Source organism: Castor canadensis, chromosome 2, assembly GCF_047511655.1.
Source record: "Castor canadensis chromosome 2, mCasCan1.hap1v2, whole genome shotgun sequence".
In the NCBI taxonomy this organism is placed as follows: domain Eukaryota; kingdom Metazoa; phylum Chordata; class Mammalia; order Rodentia; family Castoridae; genus Castor; species Castor canadensis.
In genome coordinates this window covers 102,000,169-102,011,581 of record NC_133387.1, presented here as the reverse complement: position 1 = coordinate 102,011,581, position 11,413 = coordinate 102,000,169, and the positions used below count along the sequence as shown (strand labels likewise).

Below are 11,413 nucleotides of genomic sequence, written 5' to 3'. Positions count from 1 at the left end.
CCTTCCCTTTATATATTCTCCATCACAGGTTACATCTGTATATTATTGTGTTCCACTTAACATGGATTTGTCACTCATTTGATAAATTTAACTTTAAAATCATACATAAAGAGAAGAGTGATAAAGTCAAAGTACAATAGTACTGGCCTTTCCGATACCTTATTAGTTGCCTCTACCATTGTTCTTCATTTGGCTTTGAGATACTGTCTATGTATTTTCATCCAGTCTGTAGGACTCCCTTTAGCATTTCTTACAAGGCCCATCTACTGCTAACAAAGTCCCTTCCTTCTTGTTTATCTGTGAATGCCTCAGTTTCTCCTTCATCCTTTAAGGATGTTTTGTTTTTCTCTTTCAGAGCATTTTAAATGTGTTGTTCCACTGCCTTCTGGACTGCCATGTTCTCTGGAGAGAAGCCAACTGTTCATTTTATGGAGGATGGCATAAAGGATATTGAGGAAGGAGCTTGGTTTTAAAAGTAAGCTCTCTGCTTTTCAGATGCTATGAGGTGAGAAGTTTGTTCTACTACATGCTCTCTGCCATAATGTTCTTCCTCACCACAGGTTGAAAATCCATACACCCAGCGGACCATGGACTTAAGCCTCTGAAATGGTGACCCCAAATCATCTTCCCTCCTTAAAAGTTGATGATGTTGGGTATATTGTCACAGTATGGAAAGCTAAGTGTCACAGAGAGTTGGCACAGGAAGATTGGGTCATTTGTGTGACTGTACTTGATAATGTGGTTCAGAACTTATAGAATTGGTTTGGAGAAGGAGTTAGGAAAGGGTTGGAGATGTGGGTCAGAGAAGCCTTACAACAGTGTAAATGGACCATAATGGGCAATTCTGGTCAGGACCCTGAAAGCCAGATTACTGATAGGAAAGCAGACAGAAAGCTCTGCTACAAGGTTTAGATGGGAACCAGGACTCTTAGGAGTGAGTCCTCGAGAATGACAATCTGGCAAAGAACTTGTATATTTTGTATATTCCCTGATATTTGTATGAGGCTCAGTTTGTAAGATTTGGACTAGTTCATCCGATGGAGGACAGTTGAAGGCAGCATAGCACTCAGGGCATGGCATGGATATGGATGACTTCTCTTAGCCACACTTTCATGAGAATTGAGAGCAAGAATCGGGCAAAGGTTTTGAAAACTTGCCTTTTGTTCAGGAAAGAAGCATATGTAAATTTGCAGTCAAAGGGTGTTTTCAACAGAGATGAGTGTTTTTAAGAGTGAGACAATTATTTGTGCCAGGATTTTGGAAAGATAGTTTGAAGGCTTCTCATGAATCAGCAAAAACCCATGCAGCACATCTCCAGGATGTGAAACTGTAAACTCCTTTCAGAGACTTGTTTCTTTTGAGGGGAAGAAGGTGGGACTGTGGTTTGAACTTAGGGTTTCCTGGCTTTACAACTTGAGCCATACCTCTAGTCCTTTTGCTCTGCTCATATTGGAGTTGGTGTCTTGAGAACTATTTGCCCCACCTAGCCTCAAACCTTGATCCTCCTGAACCTAGCTTCCCAAGTGCCTAGGATTGCAAGTTTGAGCCACAAACCCTGATCTATTTCAGAAACTTTTGTGTGAGAAGAGACTTGAGGTTCTCTGCTTTCCCGGCCACCTGGGGAATTATCTCCCTGACATTCATTTCCTCATGGTCAACCATCTATGTACTCAGAGGCTGCTGAAGCTGAGGCTCAAGTGGGCCCAGGCTGTACAGTACAAGGAGGTGGCCAATTTTGGCATCCTCCACATGATGCTTGTTTTTAGGTCTGCAGAATGCAAGACATATGGGGTCATAGAGGCTTCCATCAAGATTTTAACAAAGCCTGGGAGGTCAAGCAGTTTACTGTCTCCGCAAATAGCCATTGAGAGATCTTTGGAGCTCAGATCACAGCACCAGGTGTCTGGATGCTGGACCTGATGCTTTAGGGCTTATTGTTTGCCATGCTTGGTTTTGGTCTTGTTTTCGTCTGATTTCTCCTTATATTTTTCTGTTCCTCCCCTTTGGAATGAAAACATTAACACTTGAACCATTATACCTGAAATATGTAAATTTCTTTTTGGTTTTCTAGGGGTTTGACAGCTAAGAGTTGGTGTTGAGTCTCAGAGGAGACTGGACTTTTGACTAACTCTGGAGCTGTTAAGACTATGTGAGGGGAAGGGGGGAAGAGAGTGGGGGTTGGGGCAGGAGGGAGAAATGACCCAAACAATGTATGCACATGTGAATAAATGAGTAATAATTTTGACTATGTGAACATTTTCCATTATGAGATGGATCTGAACCTTTGAAGGCAGGGATTCTGTGTTGTTGTGCAGATGGCAAATGCCCTCAAACATTTATGTGTTGAGGGCTTGGCACTCAGTGCAGCAAAATCAGAGGTGGGGCTTTTCTTAGATGACTGGGACTTCAGGACCCTGTCCTCATGAATGGATTAATCCATTTATTGACTCAGCATAAGGGGTTTGAGAGAAGGACATTGTTATAAAACCAGCTTTCTCTTTGCTTCAGGGCAACCAGGACATACATGAGAAATTTATTGTATGTTATGGTCCTTGTCAAATATTCTGCCTTGGTGGGAGCGCCTAGTCTGTTCCACAGGTGGGTGCATTTGTTGTAATGACAGTAGGACCTCTGTGATGATCCCAGGTGTCTGGCCTTCTGACCCAAGACATTTGGCTCACTCATTAGCATCCCTCAGAGTCTTATACTGGCTCTGAAAAGGAGATATGTCTCCATGTAAAAAGCAAACTCCTTGTATAATGCAGTAGAGTTCCGGAGACAATACCCAACACAAGGTGGTCACAGGACATTATCATAAGAGTGAAGATTTCTGGTAGAATTAGGACAGAACACTGACACCTAACATTCCTGATAGTTCTTCTAAAAATGGTAGCCTGGTGACACCAGTGTTCCAGGGTTACTGAATACTGGGTCTGCATTTCTGCTGTGAAGGCGCTCAGAGCCTTGCCTATACAGAAGCCCTTTTAATCATTAGCTGCTGCTGGGGTAACCTAGATTATCTCTGAAATTACTTTTCCCTTAGGCTTTTGGATAATTTCTATTACTGCATCGATTGAGTACAAGACATTGGAAGACCTGAGAGATCATCATCAAGGAAAATCAATTTATTATAATACTCATGAGAAACAGAAATTTATAAGTACAGAGCAGATGTGTGAAGGGATAGAGTGTCTTATTTTTAGACCAGTTGGAGGCTTGGGCTGCACATCTCCAGGCAGTCTGGAGCTGGATGTCCTCTTGTCCATGTGCATTTGCTCTTCCTCATTCTTAAGACTGAGTGCTCTGGGTTAGGTGTTCACAGCAGCATCAACTTTCTGCCTAGCTCTATTCTAGAGGTGTTTCTGTCACACTGTGCCCATCCCACACATCATGATGTCAGGATGCATGGAGTCCTGGGTTCTCTTTCTGCTTAACATACAGAGACACATGTGAAAAGGCCTCTCAATGACTTTGAACTGCACAGGATGGGATTCATGGTCACACTGCTCTGTGATGCCTCCTATCTGACACTTTGACCCACTCCTCCTCCTTCCCTAGCTCCCTGCCTCTCCCATCCTCAGCCTTTGTAACCAACACCCTGCCTATTTCTAGTTCAACTTTTTTTTTAGTGTAGCTTAGAGTATTTTATTTTTAAATATCTAAAAGTTAAAGGTTTTCCTGCATGAAATGATCCTAATGGTGTTAAAGCATATTCTTGGGTATTCTGTTTAGTCTCGAATGCTAATCCATACTGACAAATTTTAGAATATCCAAGAAAAGAAATAACTACTTTTGATACTGATCTTTTAAATTACTTGAAGATTTTGGTAAGGAATAATAGCATATACTATAAGCATTGACAGAACCTTGAAAGTTCTTTCTATAAGATATAAAATACTCAGCATATAAATCTGAGTCAGGTTAGATGATCAATGTTAACATTTGATGTTTTGTGTTTCATGTTTGTGTTACAATGTTCAAAATACAAATTTGACTTAATATATGTCAAAATGTTTTTAAAAATTCGATCATAACTTAGCACCCTCCATATCCAAAGCCCTACCCAAGTTTGAAGCCCTTTCCTCCCTCCCCCCAGGTTCCAAGTCCCTCTATTCTGAGGTTCCAAGCTCTGCCTGGCCCACCACTGGCTATATTTCTTTTTTTTTAATTTTATAAACTTTTAATATGGTATATTCATTATATGGGGGGGAAGATTCATAGTGACACTTCTGGGTAGACTTATGTTGTACACTATTTACATTGCCCCCATAATCTTTGCCCCTTAGCCCCCTCCCCACCCCAATTAATGCAATTCCAAGAGCTTTCTTAGCTCTGTGTCTTAATAGGTGTATCAAGTCCTTCTAGCTTCTACCGTCACCTTAATATCCTTCCTTCACCCTCCTGCCTCCCACTAGTACCCTCCCCCCCATATACCGTACCTATTTTACAGTCTTGGTTGTCATTATTAATATTTAAGTTGATGTTCAAATTATTCCCACTGTGGGTATACTTTACTTTGGGCCATTCAAACCCTTCCATTACTCTCCCTTACCCTTTTATCTCCCACCACCCATTTTTTCAACAGCTTTCAATACACATCCTTATATCCTCTACCTTCACATCTTATGTTATGTGATATTACTCTGTACCATTCTCTTTTCCTTTCCCTCTTTCCCTGAGTTCCATAGAGTAGTTCCACTATTACAGACATGTTCTACATCTGAGTGTGTCTATGATCATGCTTGTTTTTGTGTGTGTGTTTATCTTTGGGTCTATCTTCCGTGTATGAGGGAAAACATGCAGCTTGTGTGTTTCAGTTCCTGGCTTACTTCACTTAACATGATGTTCTCAAAATGCATCCATTTACCTTCAAACCACATGTCATTATTCCTATGGCTGAGTAATACTCCATTGTGTATAAATGCCACATATTCTTGTTCATTCATCAGTTGTAGGGCACTTGGGTTGTTTCCAAAGCTTGGCTATTGTGAATAGTGCTGTGATGAACACTGGTGTATAGATGTCTCTGTTGCATCCTGTCTTATTGTTCTTTGGGTGGATGCCCAGGAGTGTACCACTGGATCATATAGCTGTACTATCTTTAGCCTTTTGAGAAATCTCCATACTGTTTTCCAGAGGGGCTGTACTAATTTGCATTCCCACCAACAGTACATAAAGGCTCCTGTTTTGCCATGTCCTTGCTAGCATTTGTTATTACCTTTAATTATGGCCATGCTCACTAGGTTGAGATGAAATCTAAGTGTTGATTTGTATCTCTTTTATAACCAGGGAAGTTGAACACTTCTCACACAGTACTTCCATTTTGCAAATAAAAAGGAATTTTGAAAGTTAACAGTCTTTTCTAAAAAATAAAGCTTAGCTGAAAATCTCAGGATGGGGCTGGTGGGGTGCAGCAGCACTCAAATATCTAAACAAAAAAATAAGACTTAGAACTGCTGCTACCCTGTCCCGTTGTGGATTTAGCTCATCCAATTGATTTTCAGTACAAAACTAGAAATAACCTTTTCTTCATAGCATTCATAGTTATCTATATGGTTTTCTTCTTTTCAATGTGACATAATAATTTCAAGGTCACCTATATACACAAGGTTGTCAGTTGAAGCTGTTAAGTAAATACAAATGCTTTCTTAAAGTACTTTACAGGCAGTGTTATGTGCATCGTTCAGTTTGATCTGACGAGAAAGAAGAAAGCTACCACAAGCTTAAGTGTGATGTGCGAAGTGGACGACACATAGATGACATTTAAAACCTGTATCATATAGTAGTGTGATCTTAATTTCTATCACCATTAAAAAAACAAAAGGCACACTTCTCAACTTTTTCTCTCTGATGGAGAGTTTCTAAAGAATCTCATACTTGGTTACATTTTTAATGTAACAGTTAAAAAAGAGAGAGGGAGAGAGAGACAATTTGACCTGAAGGTATTTTTAAAGAGTTTGCTGGAACAGGTATCCTGTCTACTTATAAATTAAGTGCCAATTTGAGTTCTCTGCAAAAGAAGTAAATCTCTATGTACAAGCTATTCCATTCATAAAGCAGGATTAAACATTTTCTTTGGATCATTTAGCATACATTTTAACATGAATTAATTTTGCTTTTTGCCAAGGCAAAACAAAATAAAAGTTATCATTGAGAAAACATCACTGTTCTGTGAATAATATGCACTGAAGATTAGGCTAATAACTGAGTGACCCAGTTGAACGTGGGTGAGCTGCTAGTTTTCTATGGATTATTTTTTTCTTTTTGTTTGGTGGCATTGGGAGGCGAACTCGGGACCTCACATTTGCTATAGCCCATACTTAAACCAAGTTGCCAGCCCTTTATGCTGCAGTTATTTTAGAGATGGTGTCTCGGGGCCTGTGGCTCGAACTGCGATCCTCCTATTTATGTTTCTCTTTTTAGCTGGGGTGACAGGAGTGTGTACCACTATTCCCAGCCATTGGTCAATGTGGAGTCTGTAGGAGTTTTTGCAAGGGGTGGCCTCCAACCATGATCCTTATCTCACTCTCTGGAGTAGGTAGGACTACAGGCTTGAGCCACCACACTGGTGCAATACATTTAAGCTGAAAGTTTTAAACTATTTATCCCACAATGCACTCAGCTTCCTGTGTATCTGGAATTGAAGGCCCAGATATCCAGCCCCCAGATGCATTTATTTTTGAATAGTACGCTTTATTTATTTATTTGTTGTACTGGGGGCCCTGAGTGCGTTTTTAGCAAAGATATAATGTTTGTTTAAAGTATTCTTTCTCTTTTTCTTCTTCTTTTCTTTTTAAATGTGACTGGGGTTTGAACTCAGGGCTCAGTGCTTCCAGTAAGTCACCTTCAAGAGGGAGGAGGTCCAGTTCTAACATGGCTTCCTTTTGTTCACCCTAACAGGTATGTCTGTACTGGGGTCTTTGTTGCCTTTTCTTGTATAAGAGACCATTCTGGTAATGCACATAAATGCAATATAGTTGGCAAGTAGACACAGGGTTTTTACTTATTTTATTTTTTTTGGTGATCATTACTGAAGTTTGAACTCAGGGCCACAAACTTGTTAGGGCAAAAACTCTACCACGTGAGCCACTGCACCAGCCATAGGCAGGTGTTAAGATGCTAAAGAATATTTGTGTTGAGTACATATTTGTCTTGGGTCTTTTTTTTTTTGGTAGGGATTACAGTTTTGATGTTGGAACTCCTTGTGCTTTTTAGACATGCACTCTACCACTTGAGTCATGCCTCCACTCCTTTTTTCTTTAGTTATTTTTCAGGAAGAGTCATGTGTTTTCCTGTGGCACCATAATCCTCCTACCTCCATCTCCTTTGTTGCTGGGATTATAGGTGTGCTCCACACACCCAGCTTGGTTTTTGGGATAAGGTCTGCTAACTTTTTTGCTCCTGCTTCCATTGAACCACTATCTTCCTATCTCTGATTCCTGAGTATTTAGGCTTGTAAGTATGTGCCACCATGCCTGGTTCCATCTCTAGTCTTTATGATGCCATGACAAGCGGAAGACACATCTGTTACATGATGTGAATGCTACTTGACAAGAGGATATGCTAACTTCTAATGAGTCATAAAAATTTCACCAAAGGCTAACACATTACCTGCTTTCTTAGATGGTGTAGTGAGTTTTTTTACAATCAACCTAGAAGTAGCACTTCTAATGTTCTGCAGTAGAAATGGTTATCTGGTACTGGTGCAATACTCTGAACATTTTAAATTCACAATTGATTTTGAGATAGAACATACTTTTGAAGTGTGCTTTACTGTTTACTTATTTGGAGCCTAAAGTTAAATTTAACCCTCCATACTCCATGTTTCAATCTAAGGAACTTCCTATGGCCTCCAGTGATATTTAAGTTGTCCAGTTAGAAAATTTACTGGCTTAAATAGAAATTTTCATTACATGTCACAATTTTGTGGGTCAGGGAACTAGGCAGAGCAGTATGGCTTGTGTTGGGTATGTCCTGGTGTTTCATTGTGACTTTTGTTGAAACAGGAATAAACAACACTGTGCTACAGGCTTTTCAGGCCTGTTCTTTGTGTTCTTACCATAATCCTGGGCCTATCCCCCACTGCTGGTGGAACCCATACTAAGGTTTGGAATTTACCTTGGGGAAGACTGGCAGAGAGACTTTATTCCTGTGCCTCTTTGTGCGGGCTACAAACTTTTGTAGGTACCAGTGGATACCTTCACCAAGTGGGTTGAGACCTTTCCATCCTGAAAGGAAAGGCCTTTTCTTGAAAGTAGTAACTAAGGTGCTCTGCAAGGAGATCATTCCTAGGATTGGACTTCCAAGTCCTCTCCAAAGTGTTAAGGGAACAGCATTCACCTCCCAGATCACTCAGGCAATAACCAGAGCCCTAGGCATCACTTACCATTTATTCACCTCTTGGAGGCCTCAGGCCTTGGGAAAGGTGGAAAGGGCTAATTAGTCTCTAAAACAGACTCTAGGATAATCTAAAACATATTCTCCTAGGAAACTTCAGAGAAATGCCTCACCAATCTAACCATAGCCCTCATGAAACTAAAAAATACCTCAAAACCTAAGATGCTTTAAGCCCATATGAAATCCTGTTTGAAAGGCTATTTTCTTTCCAATAATGGCCAGTGGATTTAGAGGTCAGGTAATTGACAAAGTATGTAACCCATTTAGGACAATTCCAGGAGGCCATAATGGAACTAGGGGAAAAGATCATGTCTGGTCTTCAACCAGGGGGAGCACATCGGGTTAGACCTGGGGATCAGGTGCTCAGTTGGACCTGGTAGCAGAGAGCACCCTAGGATCAATTGTCGCCTAAATGGAAATGGCCATATCCAGTGATCTTGTCCACTCTTACAGCTATAAAGTTCCAGGGAATAGATAACTGCATTCACCTCTCTAAGTGAAGTGCAAGCCAGAGGAAAGCTTCCCTCATGCACAGTAACCTGAGCCTGACTATTCCTGTGAGCCCCTGGATGATTTGAAATTCTTCTTTATAGGAGAAAAGCCAGAACTTCAGCAAACAGTTAAGTAATGCTAAACTACTCTTGCTCCTCTGCTATAAAACACCCCTATTTTGGGCATGTCTCAGAGTGTTACTCTTGTTTGTGATTTGAGACTGCTGTGGTAGACACTATGTTTAGCCCCAAGGATGGAATTATACACTATAGTGCTCAAATGCCTCCTCCTAGCATTCTCCTGTGTCCTTTTATGTTGGTCCCCCAACCACAGTCATAGTCCCCACCTGGCATCCTTACAGAAATGTGACTGCCTCCATCCTCCACCTACTTAAAAAAAAAGTGAATTTCACCTATAAGATACACTTGGATATGTATGGACTCCTCCCCTGGTGGGATGTGAACAGCCTATTCAGTAAACTTACAGGATTGGGTGACAACTGAGGCCAAACTTTGAGATCCATGGTCAACTCCATTCCTGTTGGTTTCAAGCATTACAAAATAAAGGACTTCCTGTCAATGGGCCAATCTTCAAAAACATGGATTGCCAGGGCCAGGCTCCCATTTTTGTACAGGCAAGTGGGAAAAGTGTACTGAGACACCAAGAGCCCTTCAGATGCTATCTGACCATTGCAGTTAGAAGTTTTGGAACCTTCATCCAAGGATGAATACAGGGAGGAGAGGAGAGGATCCTACAGTTACTGGGCAGCGACCAAGAGAACTAAAACTCCAAACACTACTTTCTCTGACAAGACTCTAGATATCATAGAGTCCCAGTTTTCTTCCCAATACCAAAAAAGAAATGCTCAGGGAGTTACTGATTCAAACCCATCGATCCCTGGGAGGTAATAAGCTGACTCTGGGTACTGGTAAGCTGGGACCCAATGCCTGGAGATTTATTGACCTCAAAAGCATTCAATCTTTTGAGAAAATAAAACTCAGGATACTATTCAGCATGCCTGGGTCCCCTAACTGCCATGGTCCTGACTGGCCACTGTACAAAAGAGTACTGTGCACCAGGAGGGACCAGGGTAGCAGTGGAGGCTGGGCACATTTGCACTTGTATTCCTGCTAACTCAGTGACATCCTCCACAGGGATGTATTTCCTATGTGGGAGACAGACATATCTATACCTATCTACCAATTGGATAGGGATGCACCTTGGCTTACCTGTTCCTGACTATTCATCTGGCTTCCAGAGAGGCTCTTAAACTCCAAGCCAAGGTCCAGAAAAGATTGTGAACATGGGTAATACCAGTGTTCCCTTCGTTGCTACAAATGGGGCATGTCAAATCGGGAATCTCAACAGGTATTGGGGGATTGCCACTGCCACTTGGTTATACAAAAACCTATTCTTGGAAATACCTGAAAGCCTAAATAAGATAACCATGACTTTCCTAGACCTAAAAATATAGTATGATTGTCTAGCAGCCATGGTACTTCAGAACAGACCTGCCTTGGATATGATCACTGCCTCCCAAGGTAGGACTTGTGCCACGTTAGGAGAATAATGCTGTTTTAATGTTAACAAATCTGGGGAAATACAAAACAACATAAAACAGATACTGGAAAAGACCAGAGACCTAAGGGAAAGAGCTGCAAAAGGATCGCCCTCTTGGGAAGGAACTTGGTTGTCTCCCTTCCTTGGAAACTTGCTTGTAATCCGCTGATTTTGATCATCAGCCCTTATCTTATTAACTGCGTTTCCAGGTTCATTTCACCCAAGCCACAAGCTGTACGCTTTCAGATGCTGCCCAGGCTCTGGGGCCCAATGAACTTGACATGCCTGGAGAACGCTTCTGCTACCAGTATACCATGGCCACAAGTTAAGACAGATTTAGGACAAGGATCCCCTGTAGGTAGGGTTGACTGCTTCTGATAAACATGGAAGAAGTTACAAAAAAAAAAAAAAAAAAAAAAAAAAAGAGACTTTCTCTCCCTGAACAATCCCCAAAAGATTTGGGGGAATTTTGTCCCTCAGCAGGGAGTTGATGTAGGAGTTCAGGGTCTACAGGGTTAATGTGAAGACTGTCAGGGGAGATAAAATCCAATCTGCCCCCTGACCTACTGATATACCCCTTTCAGGCTTAATACTTCAGTTCCTGTCATCTCCTAAATCCTGCAAAATGTGGAGGAGTGATAACCGGTTCTAAACAGTTCTGAAGGTATGTGCAGAGTAGCCCACCTGTCACATGTAGTAACCTTTTGGGTGTTTTTCCCTACTTAAGGCTTTATGAATATAATTGTATTTCATGCATACAAGTGTAACAGTGAATTATGGAAGGAACATTTACTATCAGAAATCAGTTATCATCTAGTTATCAATCAAATGTGTTAATCATCCTAACCCCACCTGTAGAAACACTCAGGTTTCTCCCACCATCCTGGCTCAAACCACATAAAAGCCAGGGAGACCCCAGACTACAGTGCTCTTGAGCTGCATGGCTCTAACCCTCAGTTTCTGC

At 41.3% G+C, this 11,413-nt stretch overlaps 1 protein-coding gene across 1 annotated transcript in view; it reads left to right on the top strand.

Annotated features, from left to right (window-relative positions):
- The window catches only part of LOC109676329 (uncharacterized), a 35,755-nt gene that overhangs the window by 7,275 nt on the left and 17,067 nt on the right, over nt 1-11,413 (top strand). Inside the window, 4 exon segments of the mRNA XM_020152769.2 lie at nt 356-505; nt 6,821-6,900; nt 8,851-9,016; nt 11,034-11,113. The gene's annotated coding sequence lies outside the window, so the exon portion shown is untranslated.